The sequence below is a fragment of the Zonotrichia leucophrys genome, chromosome 7, assembly GCF_028769735.1.
Source record: "Zonotrichia leucophrys gambelii isolate GWCS_2022_RI chromosome 7, RI_Zleu_2.0, whole genome shotgun sequence".
Lineage (NCBI taxonomy): Eukaryota > Metazoa > Chordata > Aves > Passeriformes > Passerellidae > Zonotrichia > Zonotrichia leucophrys.
The window spans coordinates 27,733,792-27,758,829 of NC_088177.1; the positions used below are offsets into that span (position 1 = coordinate 27,733,792).

General features: G+C 35.9%; 1 long non-coding RNA gene across 1 annotated transcript in view; it reads left to right on the forward strand.

The window, feature by feature from the left end:
- The window catches only part of LOC135450620 (uncharacterized), an 83,177-nt gene that overhangs the window by 21,077 nt on the left and 37,062 nt on the right, over positions 1-25,038 (forward strand). The window contains exon 2 of the long non-coding RNA XR_010441118.1: positions 14,662-14,804. This is a non-coding gene — a long non-coding RNA (uncharacterized LOC135450620). The remainder of the gene's footprint in view (positions 1-14,661; positions 14,805-25,038) is intronic.

A 25,038-nucleotide genomic window follows, 5' to 3' on the forward strand; every position in this document is an offset into this window, starting at 1 on the left:
CCTCAGCCCTCTAGATTATACTTAAGGTGTTATCTTAACATTGGTTCTCCCTTTTTGTGTTTTAGGAAAACTTTTCCTTCATTCAGCTGTAAGGCTTTCTTAAGGGGGGAACATGGTAGTCTTCCCACTTATCTCAGACATGTTTCTGTATTACAGCAGGTAACAAATCAAGCACTGAGTTCCAAAAGGTGAAAATCATATCATAGGAAAAAAATCATATGTATTTGTAACACAAACAATACACTTTTTTTTTTTTTTCACTAAACTCAACAGAAATTCTTTGGAAAATGCTCTCTTATTCTGCCTATGATAGTTTGGACAGAGAACTTTAATTAGTTTGCAAGGATTTTAATTATTTTATCTCTGTTCATTATTTTTTCTCAGTCTGTGAATGTACTCTATTTTCACCATAAAATAGCTTGCTGGCTATTTTTGTCAAACAAGAACCCTGAAACCATTGCACTGGAGTGCTGAGCCTATCTGCCCATTCTGTCAACAGGATGAAAGCGATTCTCAAGCTTTTTTAATTACAAGGATAACATGTTCGCTCATCTAATAATGAAGATGGTTAGCAATTTTAAATTTTAATAATCAATTACTGAAAGTAATTCTCCATTAAACCACAAGAGAGCCATTAAATCTCAAAAGATGGAACATGCTGTATGTAACAGTAGCAAAATTTCTATTTTTAAATATCATTAGGGAATATCTGATTTTCATTTCTCTGCTTTTCTTTTACCTTTTTCCTCATGCAGACCATCTCATTTTCAGCAGGAAGACAGCACATGATCTTATAAATAATAAAAGAAAATCCTTGCAAGACTTGAGCCAATGTCTGAAATATGTGCTAAAAATCTAATTTGTTTCAATCCAGCATATTTTGATGGAATAATAAGTAAAGTGACTAATTAACATCTTAATACACTGAGGACTAGGTGGCATGGTAGACTTGGTACACTCTCTCCTCAGGAAACCTGAGTTTGATCTTAGTGGCATTGCAGGTGCTGAACAGAGGTTGGTGGTTTCTCTTTTACTGCTGGTAAAACTGCTACCTAAAACCATAACGTTAAATACCACTGGCAGCTTCAAATATGTTTCAAATAGAAGTATGATACTACAGCACTCAGGCAGCTTGGTTTCCTTCTGTGAGGATGCCTATCCAGTGACAAGCAAGTTGGCAAACATAAATCAGTTGTTGCTTCCAGCAGAAATAAAATAACCCCAAAGTACTGGGGAGGGAAGCAATAGGTGTGGCTTGTCTAATCTGGGAAAAAAAAAGTCATTTCTGGAGTTTTTAAAATTACAAGCTACAGATGTGGTTTGACATAATTTATTGATATTGGACTAGATTTAAAAACATATTGTGCTTTAGTATGCATGGTAAAGCATCATAAACTTATACATTCATTTACTTGGTATGGGGAAAGAACCCAAAACCCTTTGAGGGAAAAACAATAATGCAACTTCAGATGATACTTAGTCTCCTGGTATAGTAGATAAGCATTGATATCCTGGAGTGCATGCACCTTTTTAGAAGACAGTAGTGCATATTAAGACTTAAAATGTTCCACTTGATTCTTTGAACCTTATCACTCAATTATGCTGTCTCAATGTGTCCGATGGCCAACACTGGAGCAATATGTGCTGTTGAGAGGCTCTTAATATCAGTTGGCATCGGTTCCCTGTACTCAGCAGGGAAGGTCTGTATCTCTGATGGCTTGGCTTAAATCAGAATGTGATCACATCTGCAGAAAATCTATCAGCCTTTTCAAAGGAGCTAAGTTACTTTAGCAGACTGTCTTTTTGGAAGTAAGGTGGAAGAAGGTTTAAGTTTTGTTTGGTTTGGGGTTTTTTGGTGGTTTTGTTTTTCTTTGCTGGTTATTTTCTCTTTGTTTGTTTTGGTTGGTTTTTCTTTTTCCTTTTTCGTGTGTGTGTGTTTGGTTTTTAACCCATACTTGTGTACCACCAAAACTTGGAAAAAATTTGTTTTGCTTGTCATAAATCCTGCTGCTGAAGCTGTTATAAGTGTGGTTTAGTGATTGTGGAGGAAGGGATTGTTTTAACATAGAACTCTGCATCAGTCTTAGGGCTATTATCATTCTCTGAGATTCACCTTGCTCTTTACTTGTGTTTTTGTTATTATGGGAAAAATAATTACAGAAGACTGGTGTTCTCCTATGTCTTCTTCCAGAACTTCAGGTTACAAATATAAATTGAATCTTGAGGTAACATTTCCATATATCTGAACACTAAGTAATGTAATAATGGTGTCATGTTCAGCTTTTTAGTTAGTTTTAACAAATTTCCCCATCTCAAACTTTTCAATAAGACTGCATCTGTATCAGCTTATTTCTTATCAGGTTCCTAGGGGAGGGACAAACAAGCTTTTGAACACAAAGCCAGTCTCAGTGTCTGAAATAGAAGCAAAAACCCTTCAACATTAAATATAGGTGGAGAACAATTGCTCTGAGCTTAACTTGATTATGTTCATCAGTTAGGCAATTTGAAAGAAAAGGTGATTGGACCTGTGGAGCGAAGGGGAAGTATTAACAAGGAGAGGAGTGACAAGGTCACTAACCTTCATGCCACAGGGAGAGAGACTGATAATTAGCATTTTTGAAACATTAAGGCAATGTTTGGGGGTAGAGGGTTAGTGAATAAACTGTAATATTCCCAAAATGCTCTTGTCACCATAGAGCAATGAATGCTAGTTCTGGTCTTGTCTCTTACTTCTTTCTTCAGCTCTTTCTCAGTTCAGGGCTGAGAAGTTACACATGGAATGGTTCTTTTGTTAAAAAATACTCGACAGTAATTAGCAATATTTCTATTTCTTTTATCAGTTCTTGGTTCACAGGAGTTAGGAATTAGCTGAACCTGTGGATAGCTTTGTTGGGGTATAAATTATCAAATAATTTCAGGTGTAGTTATGGCAATTAATGGGAATCTTCTGTCTTGACTGCTCTGTGATTGCTGGCTTCCATTAGGTAAAGGATGACTTGTGGGATATTTCATTCCAGTAATGGGTTTTACTTTAAAAGTGAGTGAATTTCTTGACATGTGATCTTCTAGTCTAAGATGTAACATCTTCATGAAATTTTAAGGAAGTCTGGTTGATGACAATTTAGGATATAGCTGCACTGGACACCCCTTAAATGTTGTGTATGTACACAGTACTTTTTGGAGAAGCCATGTGTCTTCTGAAGAGTTAGGAAAGTCCCAAGTGTATGTGAGAAAGGAATATCTGCAAGGTGCCCTTAGTTTTCTCAAGGTGTTCTGAAAACAAGGCTCTCAGTGTCTGAGAGCCTCTTTGCCCACATTTTGGATGTGTTTGAAGGCCTGGGGCTTTTGTGGAGTAGGTCTAAAGGGCCTCTTAGATTTTTTGGAGCTTGGGTGGATTGTCTTTTTAGTGGCATTGTTTTAGAAACCATTAGAGGGATTAGATAATCCTCTCCTTCTAAATTAATCAAATTAAGATTTGATAGCTCTCAACTTAAAAGTTTTGAAGAACGGAAGTCCTCCTTCAGTTTTGACTGGGTTCTGGCTTCTCACCTTTGTTAAAAATTCAAGCCTATGTAGTTGATTCAAGTGAAATTTCCAAGAAGAGTCATCTCTTCTACTTACAACTGTGGAATATCATGAGTACAGAAGCACCACTGTCAGTGCGCACGATTGTATAAATATATTTGGGCACAATGGATTTCAGTCCTTTCTCAAGAGTCCCCTTTCCAGGTCCTGGGGCAAGTGCCTGTTGGTCAGCAGGGTGCAGTGGTTTATCATTTAGAGGTTGAGTGGACATTGCAACAGTGTATTGTATTCAATGAATGTGATTTATGGAATAAGGCAACTAAAAAATCCCACAGCTTTTCTCTGCTGTGTTTCCAAGGGAAGGGCTTTGAATATAAACATAAATTTTTATCAGTACCATCCACTGCCTTCCTCTTTGGCCCTCATAGTATATGTTCAAGTGCGCATACTAGTGTTTCATCATGTTCTGTCTTTTTCTCTACATCCTTTTTTCTTCTCCCACCCCAAAATCCTGCACGTAATAAATTGCAGCTTTTTTTTTTTTTTAATTCAAAGGTCTAACCTGCAGTGAAGACATGCAGAATTTCTGTACCATAAATTTAAAACGTCTAAAATTGTTATTTCTTTTAGTCACTCATTGAAAAGTGCCTATTGAGTTTGAGTCCAGGGATCAGACTGTAAGATTTTTTCCTGTCTTCATCAATATTTAAATTAAGCTATAATAATTACCCCTTTGTCAGTGCAAGATTTTCTTTTTATTCATGTATACTTGCATAACAATCTTCAGGTCTTTGAGACAAGTTGTGAATTCAAGGTCCTTTTCCATCTGTGATCACCAAAGTCTTCATGGAACTCTTTGCTAGAGGAAGAGAGTTAAGGCCAATGCCCTGGCCAGATGGCTTCAGTGGCTACACTTTATCTTTCTGAAAGTATCTTTGCTGTTTACAAATGCAAAATCTGTGCTTCATGTTCTTTGCAAAATTACTGCTTGGAGGTGATGAGTACTATAATAACATTCAGCATGGACCAGAGAGGGTTAAGCAGAGACTCAGGCAGAAACCTTTGACTTCTCTCTATAGAGCAGTCCACCTTGTGCTAAACGTGCACAGGCACAAATAGCTGACAGGAGTTCTGTGTGATTCATAGTTCCAGTTTGAATATCAGCATTTATTGTTTCATGATGAAAACATTGCGTATCTTTGAGGATTTTTGCTGTTTGTCTCATGTTTAAGAAGAGCTCAAATACTTTAAAAAAATGTTTGCTACTACCTTCTGTAAATTTTTTTCTTCGTTATTGCCATAAGAGGAAGAAAAAATGTTCAGGAAATATTTATATATCTTCTGCTGTTACTCAGTCTGTTTCCTTTGGTCCTTTTTCATGTGAACTACCATCAAAATAGAATAATGGAGAAGCAAATGCCATTCTTGTGTGACTCTTCTATTTAATAATGCTAAAATAAAAATTGCTCAATGTTCATTTGCTCACATGTTGCACTGCCTTCTACCAGCTTGTTGCTGTTTAGTACACATGTATTTGGATAAAACATTTCCTGGAGGCTTACACTTGTGGGTAGGCAAAGGATGGGAATATATGGAAGGTGATTAAATTACTTAATTCAGCACAGCTTTGCATTTTAAGGCATGCCTAAGTAAACAGCAGGTTATATTAATTTAAAGCTAAATTTGTATATTGAATATCTTTTGAGCTGTGTAGCTATGGTTAAGCACTTGCACAAGAATGTAGCTGTGTAGTGCTCAGGAGCAGAATTGGGCAGAAGTTTGTGTGCTGGGATGTGCCAAGGGAGTACAGCTCATCTGAAGAACTTGATAAATGTTTTAGAACTTCTCTAACCCAGCTGGTCCAGTTTGTTTTCCCGTTTTGCTAATGAATTCCCTGTACGCTGTAGCCTTATAAATAAAACCAACTTCACTATAAGCTGAAACTAGCTTTCTCTTTAAAACCCCATACTACAATAAAAATTGAATGTCATAGACCAGGAATAATACCAAAGTTTTTACCCCATGTGTATAATCAGTGGAGACTACTGAAATGTGTTTCACTGTATTAAAATTAAATGTTATCTAAAACAAAAAAAGAATAAGAAAATTGTAATATGCTACAATGCTGGCATAATGATTACTACACATATGTAATATAGAAGACACATGACATTTTTCAGTCTGATTGTGATAAGACATAATGTTTTACTGCCAGATTGCAGTTTTGTTAAGTAAAACTTGCAAATCACACCACCACAAACTTTGGAAATGCAGCTTTAGCATTGTTCTGTGTTCAATAATTAAATACAAAATGCAAGGAGTTGCCTTCTTGACTTTCAAATCATACTTTTGCCACATCCAAAATGAAACACAACTGCAGGGTACTAATAAAAGTAGGCATGACTAGGCAAGGTAATTTCCTCCAGCATTAATCTTGAAATCTTTAAGAGTCATCAGAGTTTTATTTCACTGGTTCTGGTTTAAATAGCTGAGTTTAACAGCACATTAAAACTTGCACTGGGGGATCAATTTCAAACAAATGCTCCCTTTGCAGTTGTGCCTGTATAGAGAAAAAAGAGTCTGTTGATCAGAAATTCAGTGTGTTTTAAACAGCTTTCAAAGTGATTCTCATGCAAGTTTGAAGTGGGTTGGGTGCTTCATGTCCCCACATTTGTTAAGGAGCTGTTTAACTATAAGTACTCAGGACAATGTTTGCCTCTGCTCTGAGACTGCCTGAGCACAGAAGTGGTGAGTAGCTCTCAGGGAGCAGGTTGTAAGTAACCACAACCAAAATCCTGCTGCGAAGTAGATCACTCCTAGCAATTTTCTTTTCTTCTGAGTGACAGTGGCTAGCTCAGATTCCTAAGGAATCAAACACTTCTGATTTGCAAATTTACTGTTTGTCTCTTACAGGCTCCCTTTTGCTGGAGGGTGGTGGAATATAAAGGACCTGATTTAATTTCCTGAGTTAAGGAAAACTCCGAATGTTTAGTTTTTGTCTTAGAGAGGAGATGGCCTCATTTATGCTACAGCTGAAAACAGAATAAGGCAAGGAGAGATTGTCATGCAGCTCTTGTTCATTTCTGTAATCCTAGTATGGATAACTGCATATCCTAGTCAGTGGAAAGGAGAGCAAGACCATTCTGTTGTAGGATTGTAGATGTCATCTTCTGCCTTCACATTTGGAGATTACCAAGGCAATGAAATCAATAGATAAGAATTAATTATTATGACAGCAGCCACACTTCTATATAAAATAGTTCTAGTGAAATATTTGCAACTATATATGTGGGGTAAATATAATCACAGTCTAAACTTATTTCTGAATTGTGTTATCTGATGTCTGGAAGCAATATTTGAACCAAGAGGTCAAGCATAATTAAATTTGACTTCTGCTGCTTGGTAGTATGTATATAATTTCAAGTTTATGTTTAATTTTAAGTGAATTTTAGCTGACATCACTGCAGAAGCACTCAAGTATTTTTGGAGGGAGATTAAAACAGCTGTTGCTAAGACTTGCATTGCCTTTTAGTATTGATTAAGCTAATTTGGTGACTTGTGATGCTTGTGTGGCACTGCGAAAACAATATAAATACCTTTATTAGAGCTATTTCTCATAAAAAATAATGGGAGAAAATGTATACAGCTCCTTTCCCTGTGAGGAACTTGCAGTCTGATCTGGCGTGCTTTTTCAAACTTTCTGGTTTGTATCTCATGGATTAGTCTCTCTGCTCCAAGGCTTCCAAGTGTTGTATCTTTTATCAATCGCAAGCATCCCTGCTCACCTCATGCATGCAGCTGACTCCAGGCAAAGTCCATTTATTTTTACTATTTTCTCGTAGGTTAGTAAAGGGTCAATTTTGTGAGCAGCAAGCAGGTGGCTTAATATTTATCTTCTAGATTTTTCACTACATTAGACATGGCTTTTTCTTTCTGACTTGGAAGTAACAGGATTATTAGAAGGAAGAAGAGAAATTTCTTTGAGGTCTACTACCTACTATTTGTGGGTATTGCCTTCTATCAGAAATATTTATGCACCATCTGCACCAGTTACCTTAGCAATAATGATACCCTAGTTAGCCAAAATGTGGCACTGTCAATACCAGCTTCCTCCTTTGTTCTGACTGCAGCAAGCATTGCCTCTGCTACCCTCTGGCATCCTTAGCAATGGAGCTGTTAATTTTTCACTACAATAAGTCGTCAGTGATTATTTTCAGACAACTTTCAAACATGCATATTAGATAATTAAATTTGCAATAAATGTCACTCTGTTATGCAACCCTTTCCTTGTCCTTCTGTATTAAGCCTTTTCTAAACTGATGTGTCAATAACTAATTTTTTCCAGCTGTCCTTGATCAACAGTTATTTTCTGAGCTGTGAGGTAAAAAAACCCAAACTCACCTCATTTATACTCTTTGTAGCATCTGCAGAAGTAATTTACTTGTATTCAGGTGTAATAACCTAGCCTCTAATATTACTTTTCTCCTTTGTTACTGCTTAGAGGTATACGCTTATGTTTCTTCTCTTTTGGGCCTTTTGAATGTATCATGATGCAAGACTGACAAATTTTTAATGTTGAAAAGAGTCTTAAATTAAGAGACTATCTTGTGCCCAGAAAGTGTAATTGAAAACAATAAACGTTTCAAAAATATAGAAATATTTCCTTTTAAGTGTCAGTTTTTCCCCTTCAAATATTGTTTTGACAAGGAAGTTGTTCTTATTGGGGTTGGGGCAGGTCAGAGCTCAGTCCATTCAAAAGGCTGTTTCTGAGGGCTTTTTCTCTTTAGGTTTCCTGGTATAAGACTGACATTACTGTTAGTATTACTTAATTCATAAGTCTTATGTCATAAATGCTAGACTTCAATAGTTGTTCAAAGAGAATCAAACAATATATATATTGTCATTTTTAATGGTGGATGTGATAGTGTAAGGTTAACAGTTGAACTCTATGTTCTTAAATGGTTTTTTCCAACCTAATTCATAAGATGGCTTGGATTAGAAGAGATGTTAAAAATCATCTTGATCACCTAAAGGAGTCTCTGATTCATCAGGGTTCTACCAAGTCCTGCCTGTTTCTGCCATTCCACCTTAAATTGCTTCTTAGAAGCAGTGACATGATGTTGAGGAAAAAAAAAAGCCTTTCTTATTACAGAATGGACAAAATTCTGAGTCAGGTGAAAAACTTTCTTTGCTAAGAGGATGATTGTGGGATCTCAGGATCTGAGTCCTGAGGTGCCGAGCCACCGAGACCACCCTTGGGGGGCTCGGGAGTCCTGGAATGTTGCCAGAAGTGTCTGGTGGCTGGACTTTGACCCTACACGGGAGACGACACCTGTATGAGGATAGGAGGACTTCACCGGGGTGAATGGTGAAGGGATTAGTTAATTAGAGGGTGAAACACAGGGTTTAGGATTTATGTACAGGGGGGTTTAGAGAAGTAAGATGGAGGAATTGGGGCGTGTCCTGTCCTTCTTCTTCTTCTTCTTCTTCTCCTCCATCTTCTGTGGTGATGGTGGCACTTTTGGATTGGTCATTACTAAAAGTGCACCGGACAATAAGAATAAATGGTATTGGGGAAAAATGATAAATATTGTACACGTAACCATGGGTATAAAGATAGGTGTCTGTATGGAGGGCGGCTCAGTGTGCTCATGGCTGGCTGCTGAGCAGACCTCTGTCGGGCTGAAAGAAAATCTTTTAAACAATTAATAAACATAAAAACTGAAAGAACTGAAGCCTCTTCTCGTCCTTCGATACGCGGGCTGTCCCAAGGCCACCCCGGGCCTTTCCAGACCCCTCAAACAGCCGAAAAACCGACAGATGATAATTAATAATTTTCAGGCACTATGGAGTTCAGCTGGACCTAAATAATATGCAAAGAATTTTTTCTGTTTCGTGCATTTTCTTGTCCCAAAAAATGAAAGTGAAAAATTGTTCTTCCTCTTGACTAAGACTATTCCTGAAAAGCAAACTTTAGCCCACAGCTCCTAAAACAGTACCTACTAACACATTTGATAAAGCCCGGTCATAATAACATATTTTTGGTAGTGGTATTCCCTGAAGATATGAGTTTTTCTGTGCCCTGGTACAAACCATGGAACAAATTTTTTTTCAGCTGTCAGTGAGGGCTCCCTTAAGCACCACAAAACAGTGGTGGGAGTAGGTAAATAGGCATTTGGGAGAATGAAAGCATAAGAGTTGCTGTGCTTGTTTTTCTGTTTTCTAAGATGGCATTCTGTATTTTACATGTACATTTGGGATGTTCTAGCAGACTTTCTTTGCCTGGAATATGCAGGTGTAAGATGCTACACTTGTTTTCCTATAGAAAGTACACATTATGTACTTAGAGAAAAGAAAGCAACCATGTATTTCAAAACTGTGCTGTAATACATATGCATCAGGGTGCAGAGCTCATGTAGGGTGTGAAATACCAAGGCTTTCCATTCCTGATTGTGAGCTCTTTCCATCACAGCTGTAATGGCAAGAGCTGCAGCCCTGCCAGTTTCAACTTGCTTATCCAAATATGCTGACACCTTTCATGCAGCCCTTTTGATGTAGTCTTGTATAAGGTGATCCCTATGATCCTGCTTTTTAAAACAAAGCAACTTTAAAACTAATATAGCAGCAGAGCCACTTTCTTTAAGAAAATCAACGTCTTGACTTGGGGAATGAAATATCAAATGTCTAAACCCCTCTTCTGGAAGTTTACAGCATGAGTCTTTACTGCATTTAAACTGGAAAAGTGACAAGGTGATTGCATGCTGTCTTGATGTCTTTCTCAGGATTGCAAATAGAACATTATAGGCTTTTGTGAAGAAAGATGCTGAATATCCTAGTTTTCATGTTAATATCATTTGGGGATAGGATGTGCAGACAACTAATCCCAAAGGAAAAATTCTTTATGAAGATAGTTTGCTTTGTTGTATGCATTTAATATGCAGAGGAAGAAATGTTGTTCACCTACCAGCTAAAAAACAAGAAAACCAAAACTCTAGAGTGATTTCATAAAAAAACACTGTTGTTAGATTTACCCAACCTTATAAGATGAGCTTATAAAGAAAGCATTAGGTAGCAGTGCTATAGAATTTTATTGGTTAAAAACCCCACAAAAACCCATAAAAACAAAAGAAAGCTCACATCTTTTACTTTCCTTGTTATAATTGTTTTAGTGTTTGCCTTACTTTGAAGTATTACAAAAATTTGTATGAGGACATGAGTCCTCATTTCCAAAGGCTCCCATAGGAAGATATGTGACATAAGAGAATTAATATGAAGTCAGTCACGCGGGATTTGAGGTGAGGTTTAACGTGCTTCTAAGTCTTTCTACGTTTGGACCTGCAGTTATATACACCCCTAAAGGGCACACAGGACAGCTGTTATGACACTGGATGTGGAAATACCTGATGTTTAGGGGTCTCATTTGTGACATAAGACCTCTTTGACATCTGACTGATAGAGATTTACTGATAGCATGAACCATCAGATCTGATTTCTTTTATTTAAAGATTCCTATAAGGTGACTATCTAAATCAGTCAGTAAGAAATCCTGATTGCAAGCAGTATTGAAGCACTGCATTAATTTTTCAGAGCTTGAACATATACCTTTATGTGATATTTATAGGCTTAAGTTTTCTCTTGGTGTTCGATCCTGGGAGCTGTTTTTTTACAGAAAGCAAACATGATATTCTTTTCTTGAGAAGAATTTCTTTCCATCGGTGTGAGGTGCTCAGCAGAAGCAGCAGCAGTTTGACTGCCAGAGACTTGAACTTAGATCAGACCTCGTGTCTCTTTTTTCAGCAAGTGGCCTCACTGTTATACTGTGCCTAGGTTGCTGTTCCTTTCCTTCTTTGCAGAAGAAAACTGTTAGCAGGAAAGGAATAAGCAGGATTCCTGATGAGGTATTCTGCCAGGAATGGGAAATCTGTGCTCTGCTCCTTGTTCCAGATTCTGCTTGTGTTTTATGCATTAACTGTTTCGGATGAAGACTGTGAAATCTCATTCATAAAAGCAGCTTCCCAGCGATCTGTATAAATATATGGTTGTTTGGTGCTCAAGAATGAGATGCTTCTGGGTGTACTTAGAAACAGAACAAGTGTCCAAGTCTCCATAGTCCAATGAATGTTGTGAAAAAATACCTGAACTGCAGACTAAAAAAGTGAAATCATAATGTCTGTGGCTACTCTGGCTGTACTAATCATCACATCTCAAGAAAGTTAATGGGATCAAATTGCTTCTAATATTTGAGATGCCCTGAGATGATGGGCTGCTGCCAGTGTGTAAACCGTGTAAAAATGTAGATACTTGGAGTTGTTTCAGTCTTGGAGCTTTTGACGTATCTGCATTTGGCCAGAAGATACACTAAGGGAAATCTACATGTTTCTGAAGTGACAGCTGGAGAGCAGATAAAATATTCTAGAATTTCTGCAAAAATACCTGTAATGAAAGGGCTAGAACTGAATCTTATTGCTGGGTGAGTTTTGGACACCTATGGAATTAAGCAAACATCTAAAGGTAGGTACTGCTGGGTTTCTGAACATAAATCTGTCCTGTCCCACATCAGCCAGCAAGTATGTGAGCATGCTTTACTGAAATGGAAGGCAAAGGATAGGCTGGGCTTACTGGCAGATGGCTTAGCTGTGCCCTGGGGAGGTAAGAGGTATGAATTTGAACTTTGTCAGACAGAAGAGAAAATTGATACCTCGCCACAACCAAATAACACACTTGAGTGTCTGCTCAAAAGCTCCTGTTGTGAGTGTCTGAGTTCAGAGTGGATGCTCTCCATGGTGCAACTTGCATTCTTGCTCCCTGAATGTCAATGGAGTCCTTCTGCATTTACTGTGGATTTAAGGTTCTCTCCAAGGGAACCCTGCCGAAGACCTCCCTCCTATCTGCAATCAGAATACAGCTATGTGGGACTGGGTTCCAGTAGGAAGAGGAGATGATTGATGGGCTGAGGTTGTCTCACTAGGTTACACCATGGTGTTGATAATGCCAAGGTTGCAGGTTTGATCACTGCAGTGCAATGATCCTTGTGGGTCCTTTCTGACTCTGAATACTCTGATGCTGTGACTTGCAGTGCATGAACAGCTAAAATGCTTGAATACTTATGAAGTCCTGTTGTGTTTTGCACATATATATTTTTGTCTGTGAATATGCATAGCTAAATGATGTACAGACCGATCAGATTTTTTTAACATACCTTATGCTCAGCATCCACTAAAATATTTTTCTGAGCAGGGGTGCAGGCTTTTATCCTTTAATGATTTTGTGTAACAATCATAATTATCTTCTCTTCATAGAACAGAGTGTTATTTTCACCATGTGTGTTTTGCTCCGAACTACTCAACTTTGAGCTCTTTGGAGAAGAGTCAAACCTTTGCTATCTGTATGAAAGGCTTTAGATGGCTAAGACTCCCGTGTTCCTGGTGTTTGGAGGCTAGTCTGAAATAAAAAATAATATTGCAGTGGTAGTTTTACAATGAGAATGGGAGGGAATAACAATAAAACTTCTTTGTAGAATCATGGTAAAATTAATACTAAATATTTAATTGTAAGAAATTTAAATCTTCTACTATGCTTTTGTATTGCAGTAACATGTAGTTTTCTCAAGGTGAAGACACATAGCTTCATCTATTCAGGATGATGCCTTTATTTTTTTTTTTTTTTTGTTAAATCAAAGCTAGAAATTATGATTAAATAAGCTTCAAATGTCTTTTTTTCTGTTTAACTCCCTAGTATGGTATGAACAGCTCATTTGGGCAATAGCTATAAATACATAGTGACAGACAAACTGTACAAATGAACTTGGAGCTAAATATATGTGAGAGTGTTTTGCACAGGTTAAAGGAGAAAAAGAAACATTTTCCTGTGATATCAAAATACAGCTTGATTGAATATATGCACAGACGTACAAGCACACATGATTATTGCTTGAGCTTATGAAAATGGAGCTCTTAATATCTGTTCTAACCTCCATTAGGAATATTATAGATCTGCAGTCTGCATCTATATTGGTTATTTAACAGTGATAGTGCATATTGTAATTGATCTAGATAAATTTGTTAGTGTAAAGTAGGCAGATGTGCTTAAACCTTATGTCCCAGTGTAGTCATATTGGCCAGTGATGGCTTAATCTTTGAGATAAAGTGTGCAGATCCTCATTGTGGCTTAGTATAACTTTTAAGTGCAAAATTCCTAAGCATCTTTATTTAAAGTGACAGAGCTTTTATCAAATACTGCAGATAATTAAGTGCTGAAACTGAAAACCATGTCCAAGCGAAGAATTCTGCTGATTTTGTGTGTGTGATTGTTTACAGATTTCCTTCTCCATTTGCTCCCAAAGAATACACTTAAACACTCAATCAATGAATAACCTACAGCAGTTTGTTGTAGATTCAATAATGGGGAATGGTTCATTGTACCAGGATAGTCAGATATACCCATAGGAAGTGTCAGTGGTCAAAATGCTTCCATTGCCAGAAGGTAGTCTGAAAATGGTCTAGAAATTCAATACAGCATTGACCCTACGTTGTGTACACAATCTGCAGTCTGTTCCTCAATGTTATTTGAACTTTAAAACCAGCCATTTTAATCTGAGGATTTATAATATGTTTATACATATTTATATTCTGGACTAAAACTGTTTTTCATTGTCTATAGCTAGAAGTTTGAGGTATTAATGTTTGTTTTTCCCTCTATTTCTCTATACAGCCTTCTTGATCTTTTTTTAGCATTAATATATTTAATGACAATGAATTTTCTGAAACTACAGTCTTATAAAATTTATACAAACTCTTCTTCATTTTCAGGTATCTCTTCCTGATAACAAATGTTTTTGAAATGCATGGCAATATGAAATTATAGAAAATGTTTCTAGACTTTCTGAAAAGCTTCAGCTCCTGTTGATATGAGAAACTGTCTTGATTTGAGAAACCTTTCTGCCTTTTTATATAGACACTTTTAAAATATTTCAAATTTAAACAAAAAGTGTACATGAAGTTTTAAAAATATAAATTGAAGATATAGGATTATAGGTCTTACACAGGATTATAAATTCATTTTGTTATATAAAACTAAATGTGTTTTAATCTATGCAATTTTTTTCCTCTTTTTTAAATTTAATTTTTATTTTTTTAGTGTGGCAGTGTTAATTTTCTTAATAATCCCACCTGGGACCCTGCCTACTCCCTATGCCCAAAGGGATCCTGTGCTGCAACTTGGATGCAACAGAACTCTGCTAATTGACACATCACCTTCCTCCTGTCTGCTGCCTGTTCTAGGTAAGTGAGACACTTTTATTGTGCAGTGTTTCTTGTTTTCTAAGTTGCCAGTGAAAGTCTTGCTAAATGTGTGCTGCTGTGCCCTGTGCTTCAGACTGATGCATATTAAAGTGAGCACTGCTAATAAATACTTGGAAAAAGTCATTGCACTGAGTGCCTTGAGTTATGCATACGACCATAGTGAGATTACACCACTTGCGATTTTTAATGTACAGTGTCACAGGCTGCTTTTCAAAAATGAGCACACAGCTCTAGCATTTGCCTCTTAAATAAAAGTCTACTTGTCCTATTAAAATATCATACATCAACTTTTTGGTTTAATTCAGATTTTTAAGAAGACCTTCCTCCCTTGAGGTTGTGTGTATGATGAAATATTTTAACTGTATCTTATTTAAGAGATGCAAATAAAACCTTTCAGCTTTTTCTGAAGCCTAGAAGTGTTTTGTTTTGCCAGCTGTCTGAAAGTTCAGTGCTTAAAATGTTAGTAGCCTGACTCTCTTCTGTCTTGTAGATCTTTGAAAAATTGGTTTATGGCATGTCATACATCATGTATCTAAGACATATGGGAATAGTTAGAGATTAAGGTAAATAGACAAATTGAACTGCTTTAAACCATTTTTCCCTGTTTCACTTTTATGAAAGAGTTTATGAACAAAAGTTGACATTAAGCAATCACAATAGGCTATTCTATATGTTTTAGACAGTGGTAAAGACTTTAGTGTCAGAAAGTGTTGCATCACTGATGCTTATATCAATTTGATTGGTGTCCAAGTTTTAAAAATGTTACTTTGTCAAGTCATAACCTTTTCTGAGTCTTTCATTTGTCATTGTTTTGATGATTATATCTTAAGAAAAAAACAAAAAGAAAAATGTTCTGTGCATCGGGAATCATATCATGGCTCATAAGGCTTATCAATTTTTTGGATAAAATTAGCATTTTTTGTTTTATGTAATATGATTGTGTAGATATTTTGGTGTAAAGGTTTCAATTTAAAGACAAAGATTAGCAATTTTGCTCAAGACAAGTTTGTTAGAAATACATTTTAATGAAACGTCAGCATGACTTGCAAAGTCTTCAATGAGAACACTTATTCACACATAGCCACCATACCCTGGCTGTTATTGTTCATAACAGTGCAGCAAACTGGGGGCTTCCAGACCAAAGGAAAAAATGTCAGGTGGACAAGCAAGGTAAGTCTGAGTATGAATTTCATATAAGCAGACAGGGACGTTTTTTCCTAGTCTTCATCAGTTTAACAGAATGGAGCTGTTCTGTAGACACCAAATAACTAAGAGGGAATGGACCTGTTTTGCCTATTTGTGTTATTTGAATCTCTGCAGGAATTTAAGAAATTATAAACAAAAGGTAATGTGCACTAAGAATACCACCCATGGTTTAAAGTGCTGCTTGCTTCACTTTGCAATCTCAGGGCAATTATTTATGTTGTCATTCTGAAGGGGTGGGAGCTGGGCTGAGTGTTCAAGATGTTGCTAAGGTATCTTGACCATATCTAAATATTTCTGTGTACTTATAGGAAGCTTTAGGGGAGAAACAAGAAAGTTACAATATTTTATCTAATTCAGATCCTTTGGAGCAACTTGCTCAACTGATCTTAAATTAAAAAACCATTTCTTCTGACTGTCTATTAAATATAGTGATTATTATGTGTTTGCAAGTTTTGTGCTTACATCTTTACAGTATTTACTTGTTATTTGATTGTAGGGAGATTCATCCTAATAATTTATAGGTCTTATATTTTTATAGGTTTAGTACTAGTCTTGTAACTAGTAGCAAATTTGGTTTATTCTTGCTGGATGCACTAATTGGCTATACATCAGTGATTTCTCTGATCATGCTAGAAAACAATGTTTTCTGTCAATCTGCTTGTAAACCAAAAGAGTTCTGGAATATCTATTCATTTGCAAAAGGTAATTTTATTCTTAATACAGATCAGGGACAAAAACATAGAAACAAAATAAGATTTAATGTTGGGAAAGTTCTTTTCTGTAGCAAGGTAAAAAAATGTTGCTTTTTAGCAATTTGTAGTGGGTCACTGATTGTTTTGAATTAGAGGATGTATTTAGGACTGCTTTTTTGCACTATGTAAAAACCAGGCACTGATTATTTTCAGTTCTATAGGTGCAAGTACAGCTTTTAGTCTCTTTGGTGGGAACATGCATCTCTTTGGTGGGAAACATTTGTTTCCTGAAATCAATTGCTATCTTCCCTGTCTGTCAAATTAGCTATAAAAATAAAGTAACTGAATAAACCCCTACAAAAAAAGACTATTAAAAGAATTTTTAGGTGAATTATATTCTTTAAATTAGTGGAGAAATGACTCTACTTTGCTTGATTAAATTTGTATAATAAACGATTATTCAACTGAATTGTAATGTTTTATATAAAAAAGATATATTAGCACTATTTCCAGCTAAGGCTACGTCTTTTTCTCTCTTTTTCTTGGTATTGTGTGTATAAAGAGCGCCGGTAAACAGCCTGACACCCAAATGTTGCTCCGTTTAAGCGAGGGAGCTTTGGCGCTTCAGTCGCAAGAGGGAGCTGTTGGAGCTCAAACTGCTGGGGCTGCGCACCTACGTATTGCCGTTTTAATCGATACCGCTCAGCTCTAAATATTTAATGAAATACATTAACAATTATTAGTTTCCACCATCACACTCTCTGAATACCACTGACATGCATTTTCTGAGAGAAGTATGAAAACAATAATTAAAGTGAATAAACCTATACATTTACAGTAATATATTTCGTGTGTGTGTGTGGGAACAACACCCAATCTTTTCTCCTTGTGTTGGTGACAAGCTTAAATCTGCTTCAAAGCAAATAGTCTTGTCAAGCAGTGAAACATGACTTTGGTTATAGAAACCTTTGTTATTCATTTTTGTTGTGTATCAAAAGTCTGAGGCTACAACTTTTCTAGTGTCTCTCCTAGGAAATTAAGTGTACACATGAATGTCATATGGGGAAGAATGTCAGTTTATATGAAAATTGAAGAATTATCGGTGTTTCCCCTGCAGTTATGCACAAAGGCATCATTGTCAGTTGCCTTTCTTAGGCCTTCCCTGCAGGCATGATCAGACTCAAGCAGACAGCTATTTTCCTTTAATTTTCCACAGCAAGGCAGTAATGCTTATGATTATTGTGAAGTCAGGAAAAGTTTAGTTTCATCAAGTGACATGTAGTGTTGCAATTAGTTACTTAAGCACTTCTTATAAAATTTTCTACTACAGTATCTGGCTTGTCAGATGCAGCTAAATATTAGCATCTTGTATTAAACAGGAGGGTGAAAACTCCTAGCAGAAAGCCCAGCTGACAGCTCTCAACATGAGCTGAATGATCACTCACAATTGTAATCGATTCTGTAAGTACTGAACACAAACCCCCAGGCAATTGAGGAAAATAGGATGATGAAGGACTGCAAACTAATACGTTACACATCTTCATTGATTAGTCATTGATTAACCATTATTTTTCTGAATGACAAACAGCTAGTGGTAAAGTAACTGAAGCTGATGATTTATTTACATGTTAGACAGAAGATGACTTCTTTATTCAGCTGATTGTGAGCTAATGTGAAATGAGAGTACAGCAACAGTTTAAGAATAAAGAAAGGTTTATAATATTATTTTTCTTTTTTGACAACATTCCTAGACTCAAAAATGTTTTTACTAGAAAGAAATTTAACTAGACTTTAAGCAGCACATAAAATTCAAATGCAGATAATCTACATGGTACCTGTAGTATAACTACATTTAAAGAGATCATTTTATAGACTTGGTATTTACAAGAATATTGATCTGTGTTTATTGAACTTTTAATTTAATTCTGTTTTGTCCAGTGCCTTATTGGCAATTAAACAGCTGCAGAAATGGCAGAATAATGGTTTGCAATATGCCCACTATCTTTGTTATTCTGAAAATATCTCTAAACCTTAGCTTTGAACACCCCATGGTAGGAATCACATAATTAGGAAACAGTCCTAGCATTTGAGATCAGGGTTTTTAAAAATATATATCAAACACCTAATTATTATCAGGTCCTACCAATATAGTATGAAGCAGAACTGATTGCAGTGGTGTGTGTGTGGGGGGGGGGGTTTGTCTAAGGTTTCTGCCAGTCCAGAGGACTTGTGTTGAGGGTCCAGATGAAATTTCCCCCTTCTGGTGTGGCTTTGCGGTTGTGTGGGGTGGTTTTGTGTGTGTTTTGGGTTTTTTTGTGATGGTGGTTTTTTGGGGGTGATTTTTTTTTTTTGGTGTTTTGGTTTTTTCTTTTAAAAAATTTTCCTCCCTGAAAGGGCAATAAATCTATTCAATCAGTTAGGAAAAGAGGCTTAGGATACTGTCTGTTTGAGGTTCCCTGATACAGTCTACTCCAGCTATGAAAGTGTTGTGGACAATGCCTGTTATTTATTAGTGACAAATCATTAGAAATCTTCACTTTGGTCTATCACAGCATTAATTTTGATGAACTTTGAGTAAGCATGTGGGTATGTGTCTTCATAGGAATTATGTTCCAAGTTAACAGTAATTAATGTGCACTTAATCTAGAGTGCTGGTTATCTGTGATGTGTATTAAGCACTTATCAGAGAGAATTTCAGTGAAAGATGTATGCTTTCAGGAAATATGGATGTAGAATAACTATTTAAGGGAAATTCATCACCGTTGCAAGATTTAAGGGTAGATTTTTGTATCACAAACTAAGTAAAGAAAGATGGCAGCATACCATAGTATGCTACTGCAGTTGAGGTGCAGATGAACTTGATAATATCTTTAGTAACTGTCTGCTATTAGAAAAAAAGTGTGCAATTTTGTTGTCTTTGGTTTTGTAATTTAATACAGCTACTTAAACATCAAATTCCTTCCCCCATTTTATGGTGGGAACTTACTGTAGGTTCTTATGTTCTGTGTGTGACTTTGAGAGGCATGCTTACAAGTGGATAGCTAGGGATGCCCAGCTGGTGTCTTCTGAGCACATTTAGTGTGAGCCTCTGCCAAAGTGAGCTTCATGTTGAAATGCTTGTCAGCTGGAGCTAAGCATGATCTTATTTCAGGGTCTGAGCATTTTTCACATTAAAAAAATAAACCTCTGTGCTCTTTGTGTTCAGGTTTGTAACTTGCTTACAAAAGATCTCCAGGACAGTGATGAATTTATGCTATTATTACTTTTGACTGTCTGCCAAGGAAGTTGAACCAGTTTGCCTCCTGGCACATCCCTATTTTCAGGACTGGGTTGTACTAGGCAGCAGAAGCATTTCACCAGGCACCAAGTTGCTGCTAGCTAGGCAGTTCCAAGTTATGTGCCCTGAAATGATGGTGCATATCCATTTGACACATCTTAATTGTAAATCTCCACCTCCTCATGACTGCTCAGCCCTGTGCATTTCCAAGGAACCTGCAGAGCTCCTGCCCTCCACAGAACAGCCTTGTGCTGCATGATGAGCATTCATAACTGAACACTGCTGATTGCTTTAACAAGTCTGCAAAATAACAAACGAAACATTATTTTGCAGTAAAACTACAGGGAAAAGCCTCCAGGACAAAGCTTGAAAATACTTACCTCCATTGCTCCTATGTGCACTTTCAGTATGTTTTTCTGGTTCTTGTATAAAAGTGAGAAAGAAATCCAAAGAATCCTTATGGAATTTTGTGTGTCATACTCTGTTTGTGTTACCCATTTAAATTGCCAATTAAGGGCACTATTCACATGAGCAAGAGTTTGACGTGGCCCTCTATGTAAAGCTGGCAAATACTTTGTAATTGAAGAAAAGAAAGAAATGTCTTGGATTTTGCATCTCATTCTGATTATCACAACTACACATGGGGTACAATATGTCTCAGTGTCTTCAAGCATATTTAATATCTTTAAATTTTTAAATGAAAATGTAGCTGTCAATTTTAAACTAATTTGGATGGACAGCAATAAAATGCAAACCTCACTTCAAATTAGAATTTTCAGTGAGGATTTCTAATGGAAAGTAATTGCTGACAATAGGAAATGACAAATTACTAATTACTTAGTTCAATTAGACTTTTGTGCCTTTGGTCCTAAGTGGCAAGCATACAGCAAATCTTGCACTTTTATAACAATTAATGACACTAAAACTATTTAAACTGCCAACAGATGTGAGTAAGAAGACATGAATTGAAACTTACTTAATTTACATACTATCCCAATTTTATACCAAGTAAATGGTGTTTAATTTTTATGTTACAACTAAATATCACTGGCCTAGTGTGATTTCTGCAGAACTTCTCAGAATAAAATAGTTGTACTGAAATGCTAGTGCTAATGCTTTTTTTCCTCTTATCACAGCACTATTTATCTTAAAGTGACTCTAAAAAATATAGTGGCAGTGAATGGAATATAATTTTTTGTGGAGTTTGTGCTTCTGAAGGAGTTTTTCTAAAATGGGCTGTAGAATTGCATCAACCTGACCACTGTGATGCAAGATGTAAAATTCTTCTTCTAATTTATAGGTGATTGTAAAAATTAATCTAGCTCATACCATTCAGAAGAAGTCAGAGTCAATGTATTTAATTATCATTCTTTAATGAAAAGCTTCCAGTATATGTGTGTTAGACATTGTTTCTCAGTTCATGCTATGCTGGCTTAATCTATTTGTTAGCAAAGACTGGAGTCCTCATTCTTTCTCACATTTTGCAGTTTCTGTTCTGAATTGCTTTCAGCTATGTTTTTACTGAAGAGTCGTAAACCTATTTTGACTGTAATGGTTCTTGTGTGGTCATTAATGTATTTATACACATATAGGTCTTCTTTGTGAACTTTACCATAATTTCTACACTTCAAAACTTCTAACATTGGATGCTTAGAGTTAGATAGTCAAATTAGCTTTTTATGCCTTGGGAACAGGTAGCTGCCTTCAAAGGATTCCATGTGGTAGTAATGACCTCTTAAGGTGTTTAACAATTTGGAGAACATTACACTTATGTTTGAATATATGAATGCCTACCTAATGTTAGCCAGTAACATATTTTTAGTCAACCAAAGAAGAAAATTATACCAAGTAGTGGAGTGATTAATCCAACAAAACTCTGTTTGACTTTACAGATTATTTTGTAAAAGCCTATTTCTAAACTTCTTCCCTTAGCTTTCTTTTTGTTTTGCCTAAAGGCAACATTTAAAAGAATTCATTAATCTAATAGTGATTTATGGTAACTTAATTTGCCAGAGAAATAATCTTGTCTTTTTTTTTTTTTAGCAAGATAGAAGGAAATAGAGGATTTTGTATCAATGGATGTTCTGCAGAAAAGATGTACAGAGAGAAGATAATATGCTTAATACAGGAATAGAAATAGGAATGGCTTTATAAAATATAAATGAGAAGGCTACAAGAAAAAATGTAGTACCCAAATCAGAAAAGATTTATAGAAGTGCCCACATTTAGTTGCAGAGAAAAGAAGGTGTTTAGTAAGGTGCATTGTACAGGTGTGTAATTTTGTCTTACAAAAGAGTGTAAGTACTGATAATGTTATAAGAACCTTAATGCAATGTACTTCAAGACAGACCAAGTATGAGACAGAATATACAATTATGGCATTTCTTCCTTGCTGTGCTTTTATCGAAGGTCTTGGCAAATGACTGCCAATTGATCATGCCTTTATTTAGTCTTTTTACACTTTATGGAGTGTTGCAAACAAAAAAATATAATGAAATTCTCCTAGATTTGGAATATTAGGTGTCAGAAAAGCTGAACTGAATAGATGTAGAGGGTGTGTGTTACACAAGAGTGTTATATCATACAACTATATACTTGAAGAGCTAGCTCTTCACTTGGATTATGTTAGTGCAGTTTTGCTGTTAGCAGAGATGCTTCAGTACAGATCACTTAAGTCTAGCAATTTCTGTTGAGTTGTACTGTACTATAATCCTCTAAAAAGCAACCACGTGGCATAAGCAGTCAGTGAAATTTCTGGCAAAAGGATTTCTCTAATAGTATTTCCCCAGGAGATTGTCATTTTGTGGTGTTTGGTTTGGCGTTTTTGATTGGCTTTTGTTTTGATTTGGGGGAGTTTTTGGGTTGTTTTTTGTCAGTGTTTTTATTTTATTTGGTTTCTAATTTTCCATTAATTAGGGCAATTATATTATTACTTCTGAATAAAGGTTCTGACTGAATTGAATTGACAGCAGTAGTTCTGGACTAACCTATGTTGTTTCACTACAGCTGTAGTTTTCTCTTCCCAAAAGCTCAGTGAACTTTAGAGTTTGAAATAGAAGAGAGACCATACCTCATAATAGAGGAGAAAGGAAAAGCACAGGCTTTTCCCCATAGGGGGTAGGAAGCCTGGGCAGGGACAGAGGAAAGAATGAGTTTCACAAATCAGAAAGGAAAAAATTTGTGACATTGGTATTGTACTTAGAAAGAGATAATGTGGAAAAGAGGTGAGAGCAGGGACAGAAGTATACCTGGAGCAAGAAGGACAGGAAAAAAGAGAAAAACCCAGAAGTGGCCTAATTAGAAGAAAAAAGGAGAGAGACAGATGATAGGGGGTAGGGTGGGGGAGAGCAAAAGAAGGGTCAAAAGTACCAGGCAAAAAAAAAAATAATGAAGCTAAGGAAAATTAGCAGGACAGATATAAGGCTGAGAATATGGTGTCTTCATTCATGCCACAATGAATCATGAGAGTAGAATGTTTAGGCTGATTTAATCATCTGCAGAGTGTATAATTTCCTTTATAGCTCCATCATAATTATTGAGGCACTGCAACAGATGAAATATGCAAGTCTCAATTGTTTGGTCTACTGAGAAAAATGAGGAAGAAAAGGATGAAAGGCTGGAATACAAACCTAGTCGTGTTTAAGCATAGTTTGAATGAAATGTAGGACTGTATGGGTACATGCAACTGCAAAGATGCCTGTGTGTCTAGTGATACATTAATGTGGAAGCTACATGGTTAATGACAGTGTTGGGTTGAATAAATGTACTGAGAAAATGATAATATACTCCACGGGCAATATGTTGATTTAGTAGTACAATGTACTGGGTTGAGCTGAGTTTCTAAAATGGATTAATATCATTATCACTGTACACATTTTCTTTAGTAAAATATTAATTTCTTCATATTAAAAAATATTTTTGTAGGAATTGGGAAATATAAGAACCAAAAGTCTTTTAGGATTTAATAAGAAAATACAGAATGTCCAAAATTGCCATAATCTCTTAGCACCTCTGGCCCAGAATATTTCAAAATTGCATTTGTCATTATAGAAACTCTTAGTTGTCTGACATGATTATTCTGATGTACTTTTCTCTAAAGTGACAAACAATATGAATGGATTTGTACTGAGCCATTTTGCAGATAATTTTCTATTATCATAGCAGTGAAAATTAACAATACAGGATGATGCTGTAAATATTTTCTAGCGTATGAAAGTAAGTATGCTGCTAATGTATTAGTTGGCTTATTATTCTTCATCATGTAAATTATACATTTCCATTTTATTTGTAAAACTAATGACTCTTAACAAGAGGAACTCTACTGAAAATTTCTGATAAAGGCAGATTTTTTTTTTTTATTAAATGACAAAGGGTCTAATATCCTGGTGTTTCTGAACAGGTAAACAAATTGCCTTAACATCACAACCACCCCCTCCTATTTTTTTAAAGAGGAAATCAGAAGTCCAAAAAGAAAAATTGGTATAATTTAGAGATAAGACCCTGATTCAGCAAAAATCAGCTTGTCTTATCCACTGGGCAAGGCCACTGAAGTCCTGAACAATAGCTGTTCTTAGCTACATGTGCAGTGGAAGACAGATAGCTGTTTTGCCAAATGGGTCCAGTCATTTTAAATATGCTTAAATAAACTGATTTTAAGAGAAAATTTCATCTAATAGCATGTAATAGCATTAAATAATGGTTCATTATTAAGAACAGATTTTTTTTTTTCCTGGATTAGCAGTTGTCTTATATTTGTATTTGTGAGATCTAGTGGTTGTATTTTTTAATGAATTAACAATTTGTGAGACTTCATGCATTTGTTTAAAAAATTGCCATGAAGGATGACGCTTCTCAGAGAATAAACAACTACAGAATAAAAATATGAAAATAAGGCAAAATGTGGCATATTTTACAACTATATTAAGAATAAAGCACTGCCATAAGTACAAGTGAAAACTGAATATAAACCCTGTAGGAAAGCATCTGCTCCTTTGAAGGTATAGCTGTATAGAAAAATAGTAAAGAGAACAACAATCTT